This window comes from Apodemus sylvaticus, chromosome 16 (genome assembly GCF_947179515.1).
Source record: "Apodemus sylvaticus chromosome 16, mApoSyl1.1, whole genome shotgun sequence".
Taxonomy (NCBI): Eukaryota; Metazoa; Chordata; class Mammalia; order Rodentia; family Muridae; genus Apodemus; species Apodemus sylvaticus.
Window position 1 is genome coordinate 925,654 of NC_067487.1, and position 24,537 is coordinate 950,190.

The following is a 24,537-nucleotide window of genomic DNA, read 5'->3' on the forward strand; positions in this document are numbered from 1 at the left end:
GATTAGGGAAGTTTTCTTCTATAGTTTTGTTGAAGACATTTACTGGCCTTTTAAGCTGGAAATCTTCATTCTCTTCTATACCTATAATCTTTAGGTTTGGTCTTTTCATTGTGTCCTGGATTTCCTGAATGTTGTGGTTTAGGAGATTTTTGTATTTTGCATTTTCTTTGAATGTTGTGTCAGTGTTTTCTATTGTATCTTCTGCACCTGAGATTCTCTCTACTATCTCTTCTATTCTGTTGGTGATGCTTGTTTATATGACTCCTGATTTCTTTACTAGGTTTTGTATCTCCAGAGTTGTTTCCCTTTGTGATTTCTTTATTGTTTCTCCTTCCATTTTTATATCCTGGATGGTTTTGTTCAATTCCTTCACATATTTGGTTATGTTTTCCTGTAATTCTTTAAGGGAGTTATTTATGTCCTTCTTGAAGTCCTCTAGCAGCATCATGAGCTGTGAATTTAAATCCAAATCTTTCTTTTCAAGTGGGTTGGAGTATCTAGGACTTCCTGTTGTGTTGCCATGCTGCCTTGCTTTCTGTTGATAATGTTCTTATTTTGCCTCTCACCATCTGGCTATCTCTGGTGTTAGTTGGTCCCTCCTAATAGCAGCTACTAATCAGGGGAAACTGCAGGCACTGAGTTCTTCCTGGTTGGTGATTCTGCACATACTAGAGAAAAGTGCTGTGATTAAATGAAGCAGTATACAAAGTTGCACTCTAACTTATGACCATGGAGGTGTTTTCTGGGACCACATCACATATATTCTCCTCTGCCCATGATCATAGCCTTCATATTATTTTAGAAGGTATGAAGTTGATACTGACATTATCAATTAAATAATTTAAGGTATGTTCTCATAAGTTTGTCAATGGTTTTGATGACAGATGTCAATGATACAGTTTATTCGCCTTGGGGAGATAAACTTTCTGTTCATCCATAAATACTATTCCTGAATATCCACTTCAAAAATTGTGAAAAAATGAAATGTTTAGAAGAGAATAATAGGGTAAATTTGGATTTCACCCCGATCAGTCACTGTAAGCTCCCAGCATAGAAAACATTAATTAGTGTCTGACTGATGCAGGCTCAAAATAGGTGAATGTCCAGGCTGTCTGTCAATCTGTCATCCTTCTTGTTATTTCTATTCAACTCACTTTCAGTCCACACTTGAAAATACTCACAGTTTTTAAAAGATAGTAATCAACTCATTTGAATGAAAAATGAATATATATATAAATATATATTTATATATTTATATACTCATAGTGTGCCTTTCAAGTGTAGTTGGTATATGTGAGAGAAATTTAATTTTTGAGAGTAAAGAAAACTAAAATGAATGTTTTTCTTGAAAGACCATATATGTGTCCTGATTCTGCTGTCTAGTGAATAAAAAGTTAAATTATTTTGAGGATGTCTTTCATGTTATGTTAAGAGCGTTATTAGTTTCATAGGAGATGATCCTCATTATTTCCATTTGCAAGGAAGGTAATTACTTAGCAGACATTTTAATTGGAGATTTCAGATTTATGTATTTCTTCTGAATTTTGGTTCATATATATATATGAACCAAATATATATAATATATATAATTGAATATATATACATGTATATATACAAATATATACCATTGTATATATACAATTAGATGTATTGAGGTAAAAAGAAAATATAAGTACAAATGTTTCATTTGATTTGACATGTTTGTTTGTATATGAGTGTGCATGTGTATCCTTTAGTAAATATTATACATTCCCATATTTTGACTGTTATATGGTATGGAAATAGTGTGGAAAATTTTCTCTGTAGTATCATGTTTCAAAATCATCACACATTTGAAGAGTATATGTATATGTACATGTATATGTGTATGTATATGATTTTTGATTCAGAGTTTATTTTGTGTCATTTTTCTCCTGAATCTGAGAGAGGCAGTGTAAGTGTCTTCAGTTTTGGACCAACATATTAGCTTAACAGTGTCCAATACAGATTTATATACCCAAGTGAACACACACACAAAATTTGCAGTTAAAAATGTTATCATATTTAATCCCTCTTAAATTAGAGAATTACATGCTGCAGTGGAATAGTGTTGAGCTAATTATTAATTTGTGCCAGGAGAGTTGATGTGAGGACTCACACAGATGAAGCACTAGTTTCCAGGACCTCCTGTCTTGTATGCCAATTCACCCAAGGGAACACACAATATTTTTTTTCTAAAAAGGTGTTCTCCCTGCATCAAGTGTATTCTTTTTTTTTTTTTTGGTAGTTTTTTTCTTTGATATATTTTTTTATTTACATTTCAAATGATTTCCCCTTTTCTGGCTTCCCACCCCTCTTCTCTCCCCATATTTCCCCATCCACCCCTTCCCACTTCCCTGTTCTGGTTTTGCCCTATACTGCTACACTGAGTCTTTCCATAACCAGGGGCCACACCTCCGTTCTTCTTGGACCTCATTTGTGTGTGGATTATGTTTTGGGCATTCCAATTTTCTAGGCTAATATCCACTTATTAGTGAGTGCATACCATGACTGATATTTTGAGATTGGGTTACCTCACTTAGTATGCTGTTATCCACCTCCATCCATTTGTCTAAGAAGTGTCTTCTAAACAATGGTCATATACTTACCTGCAGTTTAGTGTGAATAATGATCCCTCTCTATGTGCCATGACCTCATGCTAAGAGGACACTGCCTTACCTATCCCTTTATACAATGAAACTAAATCTAGGAGCGATTGTTGGCCCTGCCATAGTCACACAGCTCTTAGAACACAGTCAAGTCTTGACATTCCCAACTATCTTCCACACTGTAGTCATCTTCCTGTCACACAAGTGTTCCAGTGAATCATGTCATTCAGAAGGGCAGTCATGTGGAGAATTCCATCTACACCTGCACCCTCATGATGGCATTTGGCTTTAGTAATTTTAATGAGCAATAATCTTAAAAGTCTTACTTTTATCAAGACTCTAACCTTTTTTTCTTTTAACATTACAATTCAAAAGAACAGAAAGATCAGTGGTACTATTTTCTGAGAAGGTATTTTACTTGTGATTATACTTTAATTCTGTACTGATATGGGAATTGTAGTTTGTGTTTAATTTCTTTCTTAAAAATATATTTTGCAGACTGTCTTCAACCCTGGTATTGATTAGATGGTCACCGGATACTGCTTTAGATCCTTTTGTCTATCACATATTTCATTTAATGTTGAGGAAGTGCAGTCATTGCCTCCTTTTATATTACAGTAAACAGCACTCTTTAGTATTACGTTAAATTCCACTCCATAAATGTTACTGCACCATGTCCATTAAAGCCATCTGCTACTTTAATGTCAAGCTGATTTTTGCCTTTTCCTTGTGTATTAGTCACAGAACTTTCCCTCAGAACTTATGGACTGCCTCTATATATTAAGGGAATTTACTGTAATGACGTATGGTCTGTAGTCTAACTAAGCCAACAATGAGTAGCTGTGAATGGGAAGTCAAAAAATCTAGTAGTTTTTCAGTCTATGAGGCTAGTTTGTTTCACCTGGTCTTCTTTATAAACTGGAATCCTGAAGAAGTAGATATCAACAGATGTGCTGGCAGTAAGAACAAGCAGGCAAAGAAGAGTGAATCTTCCTGCTTCCAAAGTCCTTATATAAGCCTCCAACAGAAGGACTGGCTCAGATTAAAGGTGTTTACCCCCATGCCTAGATTGGGACCTTGCTTTGTCCTAGGCTGACCTTGAACTCAGATCCACTTCCCTTAGATTGTAGAAATTAATAGTGGGTGTGTTCTACCTTGCCTGGACCTAAAGTTTTCATGGCCACTATGCCTCAATATCTCCATATCAAGGTCCAAGTCAAAAGCCTCAAGATCTGGATTACAGGTGTGCCCTAAATTTCTGGATTGTAATTTTTTTCATATGTAGTCTAATTGACAGCAACCTTGCAACAAAAACCTTCTGAGGACTGGCTGTGTTTCCTAGATCAATGTGTTATTAACTGGCCATACCTTTGGTTCTAAAACATTTTTAAATATTCCCTAATCCAATAGTGCATATTGATAAACTGATTGTCTTGTACTTAGCACTATGATGGTACTTATAAACTATTAAAGTGATTAGCATGAAATAAGCTACTAGCAAATTTATTTTACTATATTGTGTGTTTTTATTGCATTTGAGCAGATCCATTAATGCATCCAAGAAGAGTATCAAGAAAGCTTTCTCACTGAAGATATTCACTGAGGACATCGCAACCTGTGACTGTATATGTGAATACAAAACCAAAACTGATATTTCAAGTTCATGACTAGGAGTGACAGGCAATTTGTAGAATAATGGAAGATGGAGACATAGGAGGGTAGAGGAGAGAGATAGGATGAATTTTTGCATATGGAAAAGCTAAGTGGATATGGCATGCACCCATGTTTATATGTGATATGAAGAAAGCAACATGAAGCAAGATTGATCCACATGCTAAAGCAGAATAAAGAAAAAAATATTTTTTCTTTTTCTAAGATGACTGAAAGTTACATCAGGTAGTTGCTTCATCATACATTTCCATTCCAGGTATTATTTTTAGAATTAAACAGCATTTTTCTTTCTTTTTTTTAAAAGGTATTTTCTTTATTTGCATTTCAAATATTATCCCCTTTCCTGGTTGCCCTTCGGAAACCCCCCCATCTCCCTGCTCATCAACCCACCCAATCCCACTTCCCTGTCCTGGCATTCTCCTACACTGGAGCATTGAGCTTTCACAGGACCAAGGGCCTCTCCTCCCATTGATGTCCAACAAGGCCATCCAATGGTGCATATGGGGCTGGAGATATGGATCCCTCCATGTGTACTCTTTGGTTGGTGGTTTAGTTACTGGGAGCTCTGGGGTACTGGTTGGTCGAATTTGTTGTTCCTCCTATGGGACTGCAAAGCCCTCCAGCTCCTTGGATGCTTTCTCTAGTTCCTCCATTAGGGATCCTGTGATTAGTCCAATGGTAGGCTGAGAGCATCCACCTCTGTATTTGTCAGGCACTGATCCTGTCCTCACAGGAGACAGCTATATCAGGCTCCTATAGCAAGAGCTTGTTGGCATCAACAATAGTGTCTGAGTTTGGTGAATATATATGTGATGGGTCTACATGTAGGGATGTGTCTGGATGGTCTTTCCTTCAGAGTATGCCCCACACTTTTTGTCCATATCTCCTCCCATGGGTATTTTGTTTCCCCTTCTAAGATGGACCAATGTATCCATACCTTGGTCTTCCTTCTTTTTGAGCTTCATATGGTTCATGAATTGTATCTTGGGTATTCCAAACTTCTGGGCTAATATCCACTTATCAGTGTCTGTTCTCTCATGATTAGGTTACCTCACTCAGGATATTTTCTAGCTCCTTCCATTTGCCTAAGAATTTCATCAATTCTTTGTTTTCAATATCCGAGTAGTACTCCATTGTGTAAATGCACCACATTTTCTGTATCCATTTCTCTGTTGAAGGACATCTGGGTTGTTTCCAGCTTCTTGCTATTGTAAATAAGGCTGCTATGAACATAGTGGAGCATGCGTCTTTAATACATGGTGGAGCATCTTCTGGGAATATGCCCAGGAGTGGGATAACTGGGTCCTCCAGTAGTACTTTGTCCAATTTTCTGAGGAACTGCTAAACTGTTTTCCAGACTGGATGTGCTAGCTTGCAATCCCACCATCAATGGAAGAGTGTTCCTTTTTCTCCCGACGATTCTCAGCACCTGCTGTCCCCTGAGTTTTTGATCTTAGCCATTCTGGCTATGAGGTAGAATCTCAGGGTTGTTTTGATATGCATTTCCATGATAACTAAGTATGTTAAACATTTCTTTTTTATTGGGTATTTTATTTTTTCTTTAATTATAATTGAAATGTTATCCCCTTTCCTGGTTTCCCCTCCTAAAATCCCTATCCCATCCCCCTCCCCCTGCTCACCAACCCCCTACTCCTACTTCCCTGTCCCGGTATTCCTCTGTGTGGGGCATCGAGCCTTCTCAGGACTAAGGGCCTCTCCTCCCTTCAGTGTCCAACAATGCCATCCTCTGCTACCTATACAGTTGGAGCCATGCATCCCTCCATATGTAATCTTTGCTTGGTAGGTTAGTTCCTGGCAGTTCTGGGGGTGCTGGTGGGTTCATATTGTTCCTCCTTCTATCTGGCTGCAAGCTCCTTGCCATCAGATCCTTGGGTCCTTTCTCTAGCTCCTATATTGGGGTCCTTGTGCTCACTCCAGTGGTTGGCTGAGAGCACCCATCTCTGTATTTGTCAGGTACTGGCAGAGCCTCTCAGGAGACAGCTAAATCAGGCTTCTGTCAACAAGCACTTGTTGGCATCCACAATAGTGTCTGTATATGGGATATTGGTGACTATATATGGAATGGAACCCCAGGTGGGTCAGTCTCTGGATGGTCTTTCCTTCAGTCTCTGCTCCACACTTTGTCTATCTTCTCTCATGGGTATTTTGTTCCACCTTCTAAGAAGGACCTACGTATCCATACTTTGGTTTTTCATCTTCTTGAGCTTAATTTGTCTGTAAATTGTATCATGGGTATTCCAAACTTCTGGGCTAACATCCACTTATCACTGAGTGCATACCATGTGTGTTCTTTTGTGATTGGGTTACCTCACTCAGGATGAAATTTTCTATTTCTATCCATTTGCCAAGAATTTCATGAATTCAGTGTTTTAAATAGCTGAGTAGTATTCCATTGTGTAAATATACCACATTTTATGTATCCATTCCTCTGTTGAGAGACATCTGGGTTCTTTCCAGTTTCCAGCTAGTATAAATCAGGCTGAACCCAGTGGAGCGTTTTCTGGTATATGCCAGGAGTGGTATAGCTGGGTTCTCAGGTCGTACTATGATTTTCTGAGGAACCACCAAGCTGATTTCTAGACTGGTTGTACCAGCTTGCAATCCCACCTCCACATCCTTGACAGCACTCTTGTCACCTGAGTTTTTGATCTTAGCTTTTCTGACTGATGTGTAGCTGAATCTCAAGGTTGTTTTGATTTGCATTTCCCTGATGAGTAATGATGTTGAACATTTCTTTAGGTGCTTCTCAGCCGTTCATTATTCCTCAGTTGAGAATTCTTTGTTTAGCTCTCTGAGTTCAATTCCCATCAAATACATGATAGATCGCATCCATCTGTAATAGGATCTGATGCCCTGTTCTGGTGTGTCTGAAGACAGGTACAGTTTACTCATGTAAATGAAATGAATGAATTTTTTAAAAAGTGTCTATTGTTCTAATACTTATATTATTGTTCCATTTTCACTATTGGATTTAGTGTAGATCATAAATTTAACTCTTACGTAGCATGCAGAGCATTGAAGACCATTCCTCCTGTAAAACAGAATAGAATGAAGCTCAGGGATTCACCTCTCTGACTTTTTAAAATGCTAATGGCTACAAAATGTATGTAGAGTCGATATTCTAACATGTCACTGTTGAAATTGCACTAAAAACACAAGGTGTGTATAATGATCACCATGCAATTTGATTTTAATACTTTCTAGGTTATACAAAACAGTGATTAAAGAGAAAGTGTAGTATAAAAGTAATTTCTAACCAGTGACATTAAGTAGAATACTCAGTAACTTAGCTAAACCAGATGTGTCCTCAGGACAGAGAAGACCAGAAGAGCAGATAGTCCTGCCGGGAAATGCACTCTTGCCTCCGCTGTTTGATTTCAGCTATGGCAAATGCTCAGTATTATAGAAGAGCAATCTTCCTGATGTCTTTCAACACCTTTGTGACTTAGATCCAATTCCTTTACAGTAAACATTTTTACTGATTTTCACCCACGACTCTAGTGCTTTCATATGTTACCCTGCCATAATTATTAACAAACTTGTGTGTAGTTTAGAAGATTGGTAATATATACTTTTTATATTTTCTTCATGTGATGTTGTGTTTATTTCCCTTTTGTCCTTGAAGAAATGTTTTCAGAAAATAAAAATGTTGTTCTAATTTAAATAAATATTGTTCGAGGCTTGTCAATGCCAGCCCCTGCACTGCACCTGTGCTCACCATTGGTCTGGTTTTCATGAGCAGATAGTGCTCTGTGCTCCATGACATTTGACAGGTATTTCCCTTTTTTTCCTGTCAGGACATCCTGTAGTAATAAGAGAAAAAGGCCCCACAACACGGGGCTTATTCATCATTTCTTCCAATGAGACATCGTGCAATAAGCTGAAGGAAACATTGGGTTCTAGGGAAGAAGTGGATATAAAATATCACTCAGTCCATGAAGTGGCCTGGATCCTAAAGGTAGGGAAAGTCCTTGCATCATCCGCCTTCAGGATTCCTCTGAGTCTACATGAGTAGTTTCCTTCATCATGAATTCCCTTGAGTGATAGTACATATATATGAGAGAAATCTGGCAAGGTGAAAGGTTCCTCTGCTATTGACAATGTAAGGAATAAGGACTTAAATAGAAATCCAGTCAGAATGAGCCATAATGTAGCTAAATATCTTTCATGTGATTTATTCATGTGGCCATGTGGAGGTCACTTCATACATGCATATGAGTGTCCCCTGGTATGTGTGCCTAGTCAGATGCATTTGACTACCAGGCTTCTTCATTCTCTGTCACTCTGTCCTTTTTTCTGAGAGGCAGATTTCTTTTCCTCAGTATAGAGTATAGACTCCTTCATGTATCTCTTTGTTATACATACTTATGATCGCATATCTCTATCTCATGAAGCATTGGTACCCAAATGTGGGTTCTCATGGCTGTGAAACAGGTATTCTTCAGTACTCTGCCATACCCTCAGCACCATAAAAATATAATTTGTATCTTATTATTAAAATTAAAATTCAATTACATCATTTCATTCCTTCCTGTCCCTTGGTCTGAGTTTGTTTCCAGTCAATATTCCACTTCTGTGAAGATACATGGCCAGTTTTCATTCATTGTTATTATCATGTAAATAAAAATGTGTCTGTAAATATGTTCAAACAACAAGTCCAGTATCCTCGGTAGTATATGGACTAATTGTATGAAGTTTGTCTTCACAAGATTTACTCATTCCCAGTTAGTGATGCAATCATGGATGATGCTTTGATGAGAAATTGTTTTGACAAGCCTATTATATTGTTGGACTCTCAGATGTGAAGCCTTCCCAACATGCCTAAGAGGCCCAATCTCAAAGGAGATTACCTGATTCTCTGGTGTACGATCTTTCTGACTATTTTAACCAATGTTTGGAGCCCAAGGTGCAGGAGTTAGTATGCAATTTGTACACAGTTGGGCTTGTAGCCACAGGATATTTTGTTCTCTGTACCTTGAATAGCTGTGGTTTTCTGTGATACTCTCCATTCTTTACCAAGAGAACCTACTTTGATGTATGGATAAGGGCTACGTTATGTGCAGATTTTAGTTTATTTATTTAGAACAGAGTAGGGAATCATGCTTGTTTAGAGAAACAGTACCTTCTTTAGAGACCTTCTCTAAGAGCCATGACCTCATGTGATCCCATGCTTCCAGTGATAGGCATGATTTTCTGACGTTCAGAAATTAGATAATAACTGAATATGGTTGTCTTTGTTATAGCTACCATAACTGTGTATTTCTGTTATTTAAAAATAGAATTTGACCTGAGGTATTGATCTCTCAGGTATGCTAGTTTGCTCAGATGTTCAGTAGAGGCACTTTGACCTAAGAAGAGATTCTTTTGCAATCCAAGCATTTCTGAAAATCTGCTCTTAGTTTTCCTCTTTTGAAGGACAAATTTTACTGACTCTACATATCAGTCAACATTCTTCCTTGGGGAAAGTTGGGGAGCTGTGAAGAAAGTTGGAACTAAACTAAATTTTAGAGTTGACTGTGTTTTGAGTAATCTCCATAATGTATCATATCTGCAAAATATATTTTCTATCTGTTTTTATATTTTAACAATATTGTTTTCTTTTTTTAATTTTTTTATTTATTTGACATATTTTTTATTTACATTTCAAATGATTTCCCCTTTTCTGGCCTCCCACTCCCCGAAAGTCCCGTAAGCCCTCTTCCCTCCCCCTGTTCTCCCACCCACCCCTTCTCACTTCCCTGTTCTGGTTTTGCCCTATACTGCTACACTGAGTCTTTTCAGAACCAGGGGCCACTCCTCTGTTCTTCTTGTACCTCATTTGATGTGTGGATTAGGTTTTAGGTATTCCAGTTTTCTAGGTTAATATCCACTTATTAGTGGGTGCATACCCTCTTTTGAAACTGGGTTCCTTCACTTAGTATGAAGTTCTCCAGCTTCATCCATTTGCCTAAGAATTTCATGAATTCATTGTTTCTATTGGCTGAATAGTACTGCATTGTGTATATATACCACATTTTTTTGCATCCATTCTTCTGTTGAGGGATACCTGGATTCTTTCCAGCTTCTGGCTATTATAAATAGGGCTGCTATGAACATAGTGGAGCATGTATCCTTATTACATGCTGGGGAATCTTCTGGGTATGTGCCCAGGAGTGGTATAGCAGGATCTTCCATGTTTGTGAACAATTGAAACTTTTGTTGTCAGTCAGTATTTTTAGTGAACATTTCTGGGATACATAATCTCTAATGTGTGCAAGCAAATATAACTTCTATTTTGTTGATATTGTTCACATATTTAACCACACATTACCTCCGCACTGCTGCTAATTTTTCTTTGTTATTGATCTTTTGGGTTATAGCAAGTCACTGGTTATATAACTTAGAAGTCAGCAGACTTCCTTTAATAGTTCGAACAACGCAATACCCATCAAAATCCCAACTCAATTCTTCAGAGAGTTAGACAGAGCAATTCTCAAATTCATCTGGAATAACAAAAAACTCAGCATATCTAAAACTATTCTCAATAACAAAAGAAATTCTGGGGGAATCAGTATCCCTGACCTCTTCTGGGACAACATTTTATGATTTTATATAAAATTGCATGAAATTCTTCTATTAACCTAATGCCACCTTACCATCTATATGCTGATATAGCACCATATATCTCATGGCTTCCTAGCTATCACAATAAAGTCCTGGAAAATTTTATTGCCGAAAAGGTAATTAGGCATAAAATTTAAGCCTAGCTTTGAGAAGCCTTTACAATGAGATAGGAATGTGGGATTATTCTGAGAGCCTAGGTTATTTTGTTGTTGATGATGATGGTTTTGATTTTGCTTTTGTTTCATTTTGTAAAATAAGCAAAACTTTAAATGGTGTTCATCTGGAGAGGAAATGTCATTGGTGGATTGGTAAGAAAAATATAAATGCGTATTTGAGCTCAATGACTCAGTGTTTTGTCAGTTCTGATATAGAATATGCTTAGATTAAACCAATGAGAAAAATGCTGTGAAATGATCAAAATCCTGGGTACTGTGTTCAGCAATCAAGACTGAATTCTGATATAATTAGTGTAGAATGTGTGAAATTCTACTCATTTTCAATGTGGTTTATTCAACCAAAGAAAGGCAATATAAAATTAGTGTGGTTAAATATACCGTTGGCCTCTTGATGCTGGTTATGATTGGTTTAGAGAAAATATAGAGTACAATTTTCTATTTGCCTTTCAAAAACTATACTAAAATATCAAAACTTCTACAGTATTGATATTAAATGTTTATTTTGACTCTCAGTATTTGAATTTCTGAATCATTATTAATTGGCCAACTGCCCTTTGACCTGAAAGGAATATATTTTAGGACAGCATAACTGAGAATAAATATTCCTCATATTATATAGGGTCAAATATGAGAAGGAAAAAATAGGATTCAAAAGACCCTGACATGGGAGATCCATAAGTCTCCAGTTTCCTCCACATAGGCATTATTTCAAATACCTCCCAGCATAATAAACCTGAGATTGCACTGTTCCCATAGCTTCTGCATTGAGCCATCAGAGACATGGGAATGTTTCTGCTCAGATGGGTTCGCCTGTCTCTAGCTTTTTAGTTAGCCCTTGGGAACTGTGTGTAGGATGGAATCCCACTTAAATGACCAAATACAAAGGTCATCTTCCCTCCTGTTTCTATAAGGACCCTAACAAATATGCACAGCCATGAATATGTCAAAGACATCCAAAGTTAATCAAGTGACCAATGTGTATAACATACTGGTCATCACAAGGTGAAAACTGGAAAACATCCTCATATATCAAATTGGGCTATGATGATCTCACTTGAATATCTGATCTTACAATGTTTAAATTTCTTACAAGAAGTCCACCCCTATGATTTATTAAAGCTAATATTTTCTCACAATTTTGAACTACATACTTTTAGCCCCAAGAGTTTTAAATAAAATGTGGTTTGTAACCATGCAAAGTGACAGAGACCCTCTGTATTTGCCCTGTTTTATCACAGATTTCCTGGTAACATTTATAATCGAAAACTCTCCAAAATTTTTCAGATTAGACATGGTTGCAGTGTGGTAAGAAACATCATTTTTTCATCCACATGGAGCAAATATTTCATGTTCCTGAATTCTCCATCTAACATCAGCAACATAAAGAATTAGAACATGGACTCAGCAGCTGCCACAGTGGGAGGACATGGACCCCTGGCCATTGTGCACTGGCGGAAAGTCCAGTGGCTCCTCTTCTCTAGGAGAGTATTATAGGTGTGTATACTTAAAACTTAGAATCATTTAGCACTTAAACTATGAATTATAACAAACAGCAATGAAATATTTACTAAACCATGTGAAGGGAAACTTCACCTGTGGGTTATAAACTCCTATTGTAAGAAATTGCCTCCATATTTTGGTACCTCTTTCCAATGATCATGAATTTATATAAGAGGTAAATCCCAGAAATGAGATTCTGTAATTACTTAAGGATGTGTCACTTACTTTGATATATAGAGTATTGATATAGATGTGTATAATACAAAGAACAACCTTTCAACACCAAATTAGGTTTTCCCTACGTAAAAGATCTGACTGCTCTGAAATTTCCTGTGTAGACCAGAGTGACCTTAAACTTACAAAGATCCATCCTCTCGGCTCAGCTTCTGAGATCTGGGTATAAAGGCATGTTCCACCATGCTTTTCTCTTATGATAGTCTTAACATAGAGCCTAATGTACCCATATGAGAGACATAGACACCATGATCTCAGATATGAGCTCTCGGTTTGGGGAGAGGGGGTAGTAGCGAGGAAGCCAAGTACTGTAGTAGAAATATAGCCAGGCAAGTTGTGTTTTGAAGTGCAGATACTGCTGATAATTTGCAGTTGGCCATTGCTGTTCAGTCAGAAAGTCACACAGGTGAACTAACATGTTGGTACTATTTCATTGTTTGACTCTAATACCTATATGCATAGCTTTCAAGGCAAACCCAGAAATTACTTTGTATACCAGAAGCATGGTCCATATACTACAAGTTATCCAATGTCTTATCAAGCAATGCCATTATTAGAAATTTTATAATACTAATCACTTATTTTCTGTGTATTTGTGGTGAAGCATAAGGCATGCAAGCTATGAAATGGGAGGGTCATGCAAGAACTAAGTGAGATCAATTACAACAAATAATGATTTCTCTGTATTAGATTCAGAGAAACCAGAAGGCAATATGGATATAACACTACAAGCACCTTTTCTAACTACTTTTGCACCAATAAAAAAACAAGTATTTTATAAATTTCCACCCATTATTTGTTTGGACAGAATGCTGCCTTCTCCTGTACTTATGAGTTTCATTTTGGGTTTCTACAACTGACCTATTTCACATAGATTCTGGGTACCTTTCTTCTAAGTAAATTATTTTATCAAACTGATGAATGTACAGATAACCTATTCATGAGGGTAAGATCCTTTTAAAACAGATATAAATCCCACTGAAGTTTGAGTCTTCTGATTTAAAGAAAAAGGAAAAAAGAGAAATGATACAGTATTCCCATGAGTTGAACTGATTTCAGAAAAGACCCAAACTCACCAGTTTTTAGAATGAAATGAATCTTTGGAAGTGCCCTATTGATTTTCCAACTGTCAATATCTTCAGCAGTGTTTTGACTCCATAATACTCTAGATTGTACTTTAATATAATTGCCTCTGAGATTACTAAATCTTATAATTTAAAACATTTATAGACATTTATTTGATATTATCAATTAATTAGATATACACATTGTTCTTTGATATATATTGATCTTTTTATGCTACTGGGCTATATAAAATTGGCACCTAATATGGTTTAGTCTATTTTAAATATGCTACTAGATTTCCATTGGAAATATTCTTTCACTGTTTAGGATCTATTTTAGCACTATGCCTGTGCCAGGAATTTATTGTGCATGTTAACAAGTTATCATGTTAGACACATGAGAATTATTGCCCATTCCCTAGGTTTATTAGAGTATAAGTTACTGTCATCAATGCCTGTACTCATGTAGTCAATTATAATGAGAGAAAATGTGGAGTAAATCTGTGTTTGCTCATCACTTCTACAGAATGAAACCACTGGAGAACGATTGACATTTGCTTGGGTTCTTAAATGTGACAGCATCTTTAGATGTAGACATTGGAAAATAACAAGTCACAGATGAAGGAAATAAAACTGTCAGTACTATAGTGCATAAAGAAAGCTTTCTTAAAATCACAAATGTTAGGATTCATAATAGAGGCCATGACAGACAGGAAGTAAAAGAGAAATTTGTTCTGTGAAAGAGAACTATCCCAATAGTAACTTGGAATGGCATGCTTGGGAAAGATATTCATAGGAGAAAAAAAAAAGTAAGAGAACACTGACCACCAAAATGCTTTGGTGAACAGAAGTGTGATTCAGTCTTGAAGATTAATTAATTCCAAGAAACATTGATGTTTCAAAGTTGGAAAAAATCGATAGGGAATAAAATATATTTGGAAGCTAAAATAGAAAAAAAGTGAAATGTCTTCTTCATTCCTTTCAGTTGTAACTATGCGTCCATTATTGCCATAGCTCTGGTTTACTTTAAAAGACACATTTGTACTTCAGGTGTTTGGATCTGAAATAACCGAAGTTTGTCCTTATCCCACACAGGATAAATTATCCATAATTGCGGGAAGGGGCCAAAGTTCATATCAAATATTCCGATTCGTACCAGAAAAATCACACTGGTCCCTGAGGGATAAGATTTACACTGAACTACATATTAACTGTAGTGAAGAATCTGTGCTCATAGTAGCTTCCGTTTTAAAGGTAAGAACAATTTTTGCATCACCAACATTCAGCATCACTCTAGAGATGTGCTTTTTGTCCTTGAGATTGCCTGATGATGATAGTTTTCTTGAACTATGGACACATGACCTCTGAATAAGAGGCATGTTAAGTAAAATTCTTATAATCTCAAAGATTCATCACCAAAACACAGGTGAACACCTTTTCTTGGAAGTTAACTTTCTTATATATTGGAAGGGCTTGTTTTGGCATTGCAAATGTTCCCATTGATTTTATCTCTATGACTGTACCATGTCAATTAATAGCAAAACAAGAAATATAGTGCTAAAAATGTGTTTTACAAAATTCATGCCTTAAATCATACTTAACAACAACAACAAAAAACTATTCCTAAATAAAAATAGTTCAAAATAGCTGGTCCATCACACACTTACAATAAGTTTTGAAAGATTTGAGTGTTGCCCTCTGTCCAGTAGATAAACTTAATTCTTTTCCTTCTCTACCAAAAAAAATAAAGCATCACTTTTACATTAGTGAGATATTGCCATTTTAACCCCATGTCAAATAATGAAGAATTAGCCTACCTACTTCTAAATAGTCTACCAAGCTTAAGTTACCAGTGGGCAGCAGTAAGTCTGGAGCAAATATCACTGTTTTATTTTTATTTGGGCCATGATCTGAGTTTGCCTCTCAGTAGATTATAGAGCTATGGTCCCAAACATCAAAAGAAAAGATAATGCTCTGAGAATAGGCATGGTTAATAATATTAGGCAAAGTTACTGAATGATCCATCCTTGGCCCTGGAGCTTTCAAAGTGTGTCTGGCTCTAATTGCCAGAAACCTGGGACCATGTCATGGGGAGGAAAGTGAAGATCAGTAACTGGAGGTGGCCATGAGTTTTCACAGCAATTTAAAGGTACAGGAACACCTGGGAACCTTCCATTTGTCTTATTTTTAATCCTTGGTACAACGTGAAAGTTAATTGTGCTATTTCATGAGCAAAGACACTTTTCTGTCCTCAAACATGCTGCTGCTTACAATTAATTAAATAGCTGATTATTTCCACATTTTAAGGAATGGAAGTGAAACTGTAAGACCTTCTCACATGTAAAGCAGGGTGTTGAATAAGAAAGTTCACCACATTCCAAGTATGCCTGTATACAGACGTATACTTGTATATTACAACTTTATACTCTGTGATCAGAAAGACAAATTGACCCAATTATACAACAGGAAGGAGGTATTTTCTGTCGCTGCCATTGTTTAATTGTTGCTTAATTACAGAAAGAACACTTACAATTTTTGTATGTTTGTTTTGTTGGTTTTATATAGTTAGTTTCTTTTTTCCTTTATTTAGCTGTTATTAGAATTATTGCACATTTATTTATTTATTTATTTAACATCTTGAATGCTGACCTCTACCTCCTCACCTGTTACAGAGTCTTTTCCCTTCTCCCCTGAGTGGGTTAGGAATCCCATGTGTTATCCTTGCACCTCGACACATCAACTCTTTTCAGGGTTAGCACATTTGCTCCTACTGAGGCCAGTTGGTGAAGGGCTTCCACAGACAGCCAAAAGCTTTAGGAATAACCCCTGTATTTGACTTTGTTGGTCTTCCTGTAGACTCCTAATCTCCACCAGTGCCCTGAATCCCTTCCCTAACTGTTCCATAATAGTCAAAGTGCTCTATTCATTGTTTGCCTGTGGGTCTGTTTATCAATTTTAATCAGCTGCTGGGTGAAGCCTCTCAAAGAGCAGTTATAAAAGGATCCTTTCAGGATGGCCCACAGAGAAGCTGGCCTCCTTTGAGACAGACAGAGCTTCAGGCTATGAACTGGAGTGCAGTTCTCTGATTGCAGGTAGTAGTGTGGACTGGAAACCAGGAAAAGCACTTAGAATAGATAGTAGGGTTATTTCACTGATAATGCAGCCAGAACTCTGCATCTTTGATTCTATTTTTAGGTAAGAACACATGGGCTTCTGCCTGTAGTGTCCACCTTAGAGGCAAGTTTCCAGTTGGTGATAGGCTGAGAATATCTTAAGGAAGTAGGGTCTCAACCAGTTGTTCTTAGCCTTCCTAATCCTCTGAAATCATGCTGTGATCATCCATAACCATGACATCATTATAATGTCATTTCATAACTGAAATTTTATGTATAATACTCCATAACTATTATGGAGTATTATGCTTACTCTATGGAATATCGATATACAGGATATGTGACCCCCAAAAGTATTGTGGCACACAAGTTGAGAATCAATGGGCTAAAGTGCTATTTTTAAACAGAAATGTTTCTCAAATACTTTCTAAAATGTACATTGAACATTAATTTTCTTGTGATTTTCCTCATTAAAAAGGATTTCATTAGAAATAGTTAAGGAAGCTTGTTTTCATCTGATTTATATGAAATTTGGCTTAGTGTCCTTAATGACCAATCTCTGCTTGGAAATTTTTCTGCTAGACAAAGGTATTGATACAGTAAACACTTGGGGAACTGCACATAGTTAGAATCAATGTATTTTCAAGGTACATTGGTTTGTATTTACAGGATTATAAACTGGACCAATGTCCCATGCCAAGAGGTTTCCTTTGCTCAGACATGTATATTCACTTTATAAACCGGTGCATTTCTCAAGCAAGAGTGTTGTACCATGTCTGTAATCCCACCACTTGAGGGTCTTCTACATTATAACTGTCATGGTTTGGAAGACAGAGCATGCTACACAGTTGTGTGCAGGTCAGACTAAAGTATTTGTTTGAGTGAGACAAATTAAAAGAAGTGTGTATGTATAATACCTGTGGGTTATTGACATCCTAGTATTATTACCATAGTATTGTGAATATTGCACATGTTAAATATATGTCATTGATTAGAACATGAAGCTATTACTGAGTTCCCCTTTCTCAACTATAACTACCTAGAGAAGTCTGGGTCAGGTATAGCTACTTCTGTGAATCATTTTCCTGTACAATATTCCATACAATTATTTCTTTGATAACAGGAGCTTTGTGCTCCCATTTCTACCCAGGACCTCAGCATCTCTGCCTTCCCTATAGCAGGAGCTGTTACACCTGCATTGTGTTGGGTCACTAGTGTGCTTTCTGCTCCTTGTGTTGCAGAGTGTTGCAAGAGTATTACATGGATTCATACTACAATAGATATTAAATATGTCCCCATGGTGGTTGGAAAGATGGTTCCCTTTTTAACAATATTGTTTCCATACACAGAACACACATTACCTGCAACAATCTTCATTCATTCTATTTCCAGGGAACCTGACACCTTCCTCTGGGTTGTGAAGGTAGCAGATATACATGTAGTACTGAGAAATTCATACATGATTTTCAAAGTTTCCTACAATTCTATAAGGAGAATTGATTTGAAGAAAATATTTAGGGCAATTCTTCAGCTATATATTCTTATTTATTTTGAATTCTGAATATACTATGAGCTGGTCTACAAAACATTTATGCTGATCTTTTTTTTTTATTTGATATATTTTTATTTACATTTCAAATGATTTCCCCTTTCCTAGCCCCCCCCACTCCCAGAAAGTCCCGTAAGCCCCCTTCTCTCCCCCCGTCCTCCCACCCACCCCTTCCCACTTCCCCATTTTGGTTTTGCTGAATACTGCTTCACTGAGTCTTTCCAGAACAAGCGGCCACTCTTCCTTTCTTCTTGTACCTCATTTGATGTGTAGATTATGTTTTGGTTATTCCAGGTTTCTAGGTTAATATCCACTTATTGGTGAGTGCATACCATGATTCACCTTTTGAGTCTGGGTTACCTCAGGGCAATTCTTAGGCTGTATATTCTTATTTATTTTGAATTCTGAATATACTATGAGCTGGTCTACAAAACATTTATGCTGATCTTTGTATTCAGAATTTTGTAAGCAACATTAATTGTAAGACAATCAACAGTAAAATTTTCCTTTTTTATGTATAGTATTCTACTGAAGATGCCATGTACAAATTACATCCTGCTAAAACAGCTCATCTCTGTGCTATTAAAATGAAAACCTCTATGAGGAATCACTTAGACACCTACACCTTATCTGTCCGCGTAGCCCCTCATGTGCTGTGGGATCCAACTTGCTAAACTCATAATTTGGGAGTGACCTCCCAAAATAGGTAAGGGGATATGATTATTCCCTTTGGGAACAAAGTCTTCATTGTGATCCAGGAATTGGGAATGTCTCCGAAAGGTCACTGAATTAAAGGACAAACTAGGATTGCATTCTTCTGGAGTTGGAGTGTCTGTTATATAATATAATTTGTGTTCTTTTAGCACTCGCTCTTACTTCTGCAAAATAGAATCATGTATGTTTGAATTATTTCAGGTACAGTATAATGTACCTCAGTCTTTTTTCAGTAGCTCTTAATTTTCCTATGAAGCTGCATGCATTGATATTTTTATTACTTTCATTATTTACTTTATATCCTGATTGCAGTACCCTCCTCTAAGTCCCATCCTCAAAACCCCTTCTTCTGTCAGTTTAATTTTAATTTAAAACTTTACTTAATTTATATTTAATTTTTAATTTTGGGTGGAAGTTTCTAGGGGAAAGAGTAGATGTGGTCAGACTAGAAAAGGAGTGTTACTGGGTGGCATGATGAGAAATTCACAGAGAATCAATAAATACCATATGTTTTGAAAAGGAAAAAAGTTAGACAACCCAAAAAAGACAGTAACAAAAGAAGAAAAGAAAGCTAGGGTTCTCTTTAACAACTAGCTTCCAGAAATAAGGTCCACAGGAAGAAAGTCATACTAGTATTACTCAGAAAAGAGTAAGATAGGCCAAGAAATAGGTTCCTCAATTTAGAAAGTGTCTTAATTTATTACTGTTGCTATGATAAAACACGGATGAAAAGCAACCTACAGAGGACAGGTTAACACTTCACAATATACTCCTTGTTACAGTTAACTACTGAGGAATGTCAGGGCCCAAACTGAAGAGGAAAGAACTGAAGCAGAGGCTATGTAGGAGTGCTGCCTCATGACGAGCACCCCATACCTTTCTTTATCTCAATATAACTCAAGGGTGGCACCATCCTGCAGATCTTGTCCTTACAAACTCCATTGTTAATCAGGACAATATCCCATAGCCTTCCCTAGACAATCGGCCAATCTGGTGTTGCAGTTTCTCAACTAAAATTCCTCTTCTCACCAACTTGTCTTAGTCATTTTTCTATTGCTTTAATAAAGCACCGAGATTAAAGCAGCTCATAGAATGAAATACTTATTTGGGAATTAGATATCCAGAGAGATTAATGTCCTTCAAAGTCATGACAGAGGAGCATAGCTGCAGGAAGGTAGGACAACCAACAGGAAGCAGAGAGCTGGTGGCTCTCATCTTAGGCAGCAAACACGAAGCACAGAGAGTACACTGCAAATGGCACCTGCCTTCTGTGACCTTAAATTCTAATCAATGACAAACCTCCTATGAGGAAGCCAAGCCACTTCAAATACCCAAAAGTTGTCACAAAGATGGTGTCATATATTGTGATGCCTGCAGTTACACAGCCATCCCATTCAAAGCATCAAAATAAAACTTCGCCTCTTTCCCCAAACCCCTGCAAAAAAATAACCAATTCAAGAAACCTTGGAAGTCATTGCTGTGATTCACCAGTCATTATGGCAGCATATCAGTTCTGAAATGTTACATTGCTTTAGTAGTTTCCCCATTCTTTGCAATATATATGAAATTTTAACTAGTTAGTTGCAAAGAACTTAGAGTCTCCATTTCAGACATAGACTTCATTTCACAGTTTCATATCTGCTTGTAGTTACTGCTACTTTCCTTATCATTTTGGACATCAATTTTTTAAAGTATGTGAAATGACAAGACAATCTTTTTTTGGCATTGTGGTGTTACAGATATCTATCATACATATCATGATTGACAACTGTGTAGATATATTTGGATAGAATAACAATATGATTGTGACCATAACCAAAAGAGGTCAGATGACATAAAGACATCAGTAAATACTGCTGGTAAGTCACCTGTTATGATAAAAAAACATAAATGGACACAGTGGGAAACCACAGATGCTCATACTACAGAAGTAAAGATTTCATCTGATGCTCCTCAGGTGGAAGGTCCTACAAGTTAAGAGAACTTTTAATTAGTTATCACAGGGAACGAACAATAATATCATTCCTTGATTTCATAAATTTGTAAATATCAGAAGAGCATTTTAGCATATCATGGTATTAAAGCATTGGAAAATATTTTAAACAACACTTAAATTATGTGGTTATATGGATATATACATAGGTAAGCATACAGACACACATATATACATACATACATACATACATACATACATACATACATACATACATGTATGTATGACAAGGGAATTCTTTTTTTAAACCCTGTAAGAATTCCAGAATATTATGTGCTATATTTCTATCCTTTTCTTCCCATGGTCCATAAGTCATGTAGGATAACTTAGATATGAAATTATTTTTAAAAAGGTTCACTTAGAAACAATTATTTGATTTAAAAATGCACTAAACTTACTACAAGATTAAACCATGTGCCAGCAAGCTGTGCTATCCTTGTACAAAAACAATGATGTTTGAGAGATGATCTTGCCAAATGCCTAGCATTTGGTATAAATATTAATTTGCATGGGATCCACCACAACACATATGTGAGAATCTTAACCTGCAATATTATTGAAATTCAGATATAGTGTTAACTCAAATAATTCTTTGTGTAGATTCTTTGTTCATAAAATATACTGAAAAACTAGTCTTATCTGAAATGGGGTGAATCTATCATCTGAGAATGTTTGTACAATGAAATTTTTATGTTTCCTTTAGCAGGGAAAAATGAAACAACTTCAACATATATCTTTTCACAATGGAAATTTCCTCATGACTGAAGAAGTTGCTGGTCATTTTATTTCAATATTCCCTTCTACCTCCCTCTTAACCACAGCAGAAGAGATTATTACGAGAAACAACTTCAGTTTTATATTTAACCATATTGTTACATAGTTTCACTCACTATATTTATTTTATGTTGTATATTACACATTCTTATCTATTAATATTAATAAATGGTATTAAATTATGTTATTGCTTAGACTCCAATTTGTCTGATTCATGATTCTCCATAGTCTTTGGAAAATGGCATTTTCAGTATTCTCTTTCACCTCTGTTACTTAGGCACCTGTATTCCTGTGACAGATCCATGTTAGTATTTGTTTCTTCCAAAGTTCCAAAAATGGGCATTCTATGTACTGCTCAATAAATGAAAGGTAGGGATTTATCTGCCCAAATTCTTCCATATTGTCACTATAAAATACTCCCCATGGCTAAGTGTCAACTATTTAGTTGTACAATAAAATCAGACTCACTCCTGTGCATTGGAGCAACACTTTTTTTTAAAAAAAATTAATAATAATCCTATTTCTGTAAAATGGTACTCTAGAAAATTGTTTACATTAGGAAAAATAGCTCATTATTTGAGGTCTCAAGATATCATCAAACAGCACTTGTGATGTCAGGAGGTTGTAACTAGTGAAATCCTTTACCTAGTTGAGAAGCAGAGGATGATGAATATTCATATGCAGTAAGCTTCTTCCTTTTATACATTCGACGAACCAGGAAAGGAATTGTAGAACCCAGTTACATTGTTAGTTTGCCCATATCAGTTACTTAAGCAGAGACATTAACACATTATATATATCCTGAGTTTTGCAAGCAAATGGATGAAATTAGAAAATATCATCTTGAGTGAGGTAACTCAGACACAAAATGACACAAATGGTACGTAATCAGTAATAAGTGGATATTAACAAAAAAGACAAAGAAATACAGAATACCAAAGATATAGTCCACAGAACTCAAGAAGTTAAACAAGCTGAAGGTGAGGATGGCTCAGTACTACCAGAGTAAGAAGAAAGCAATCACAAAAGGGTAGGGAAAGAACTGGGAGGGAACATGGACAGATGGGAGCTTGGTGGGGGGGAGGGGATCCTGGTTTGTTATTGGGTGACAGAAAAGGACTGAAGCCCTGAGGGCCAGCAGAAAAAAATAGTAACAGGCAACCTCAGGAAGTAGGATGTTGTGGGGGGAGCTTGCAGAATGTATCAGAGACATGCGAGGTGAGAGGCTTTCAGGACTCAAAGGGCAAGACCTCAGATGAAATCCCTACAGTAGAGAGAGGAAACTTATAGAGCCTGCCTCCAGCAAGAAGACAGGGCATCAAGTGAGGGATAGGGTTGCCATCCCACAGACAAACTCTGACCCACAATTGTTCCTGTCTGAAAGAACTGCAGGGATGGACATGAAGAGGAGACTGAGGTAAAGAAGGACCAGGGACAGGCCCAAAGTGGGATCCAGCTCAAGTGGAGGCCCCAAGGCCTGACACTATCCTGAGGCTATGGAGATTTAAGAATAAGGGTGCCATCATGACTGGCCTCTGAAAGACCCAATAAGCAGCTGAAAGAGTCAGATGCAGATATTTGCACCCAAGCAATGGACAGAAGCTGCTGACTCCCATGGCTGAATTAGAGGAAAGTTAGAAGAATGAGAACAGGAGGGCGACCTAGTAGGAGAAAAAGCACTCTCAATTAACTTGGACCCTGAGGTCTCTCAAAACACTAAACCACCAACCAACCAGGCAACAAACACCAGCTGATGCGAGGCTCCCCACACATATACAGCAGAGGACTGCTGGGTCTGGTTTCAGTCCGAGAAGGTGCGCCTAACCCTCAAGAGACTGGCTGCCCCAGGGGATTTAGAGATTTCGTGGGATGGAGCAGGGGGGTGTGGTGAGGGTGTTAGGCACATCCTTGTGGAGACTGGGGTTGGCGGGGTGGGAGGGGGGAGGAGGTATGTGAAGTGGAACAGTCAGAGTGCAGATGATGAAAATAAAATCTGGAGTGCAAAAATAGATAGATATTCTATCTATTTTCTTAGGAACCACCAGACTGATTTCCAGAGTGGTTGTAGCAGCTTGCAACCCCACCAGCAGTGGAGGAGTGTTCCTCTTTCTCCACATGCTTGCCAACACCTGTTGTCTCCTGAGTTTTTAATCTTAGCCATTCTGACTGGTGTGAGGTGAAATCTCAGGGTTGTTTTGATTTACATTTCCCTAATGACTAATGCTGTTGAACATTTCTTAAGGTGCTTCTCAGCCATTCAAAGTTCTTCAGGTAAAAATTCTATGTTAAGCTCTGTACCCCATTTTTAATAGGGTTATTTGGCTCTCTGGAGTCTAGCTTCTTGAGTTTTTGGTATATATTGGATATTAGCCTTCTGGGCTCAAAGCCAGGGCTTGAGCAGAGAAACAGGAACAAAGAAATGCATTACCTTGCCACCAGAGAAACCTCAGAGGGAGGACCCAGCTGTAGTTTTCCTCCTCCCAAGTGCAAAATGTGTA

General features: G+C 37.1%; 1 protein-coding gene and 1 long non-coding RNA gene across 4 annotated transcripts in view; both read left to right on the forward strand.

Annotated features, from left to right (window-relative positions):
* The window catches only part of LOC127667083 (uncharacterized), a 174,979-nt gene that overhangs the window by 120,408 nt on the left and 30,034 nt on the right, over nucleotides 1–24,537 (forward strand). The gene's annotated exons all lie outside the window — the stretch shown is intronic.
* LOC127666953 (uncharacterized) lies at nucleotides 4,563–22,228 on the forward strand. 3 transcript variants are annotated; one of them, XR_007973748.1, is made up of 7 exons: nucleotides 4,563–6,098; nucleotides 6,273–8,277; nucleotides 12,383–12,592; nucleotides 14,992–15,150; nucleotides 19,080–19,264; nucleotides 21,012–21,131; nucleotides 21,969–22,228. It is a non-coding gene; the product is annotated as an uncharacterized LOC127666953 (long non-coding RNA). The 3 variants fall into 3 exon arrangements; XR_007973749.1 differs by having other exon boundaries at nucleotides 4,563–5,771; XR_007973747.1 differs by having other exon boundaries at nucleotides 4,563–8,277.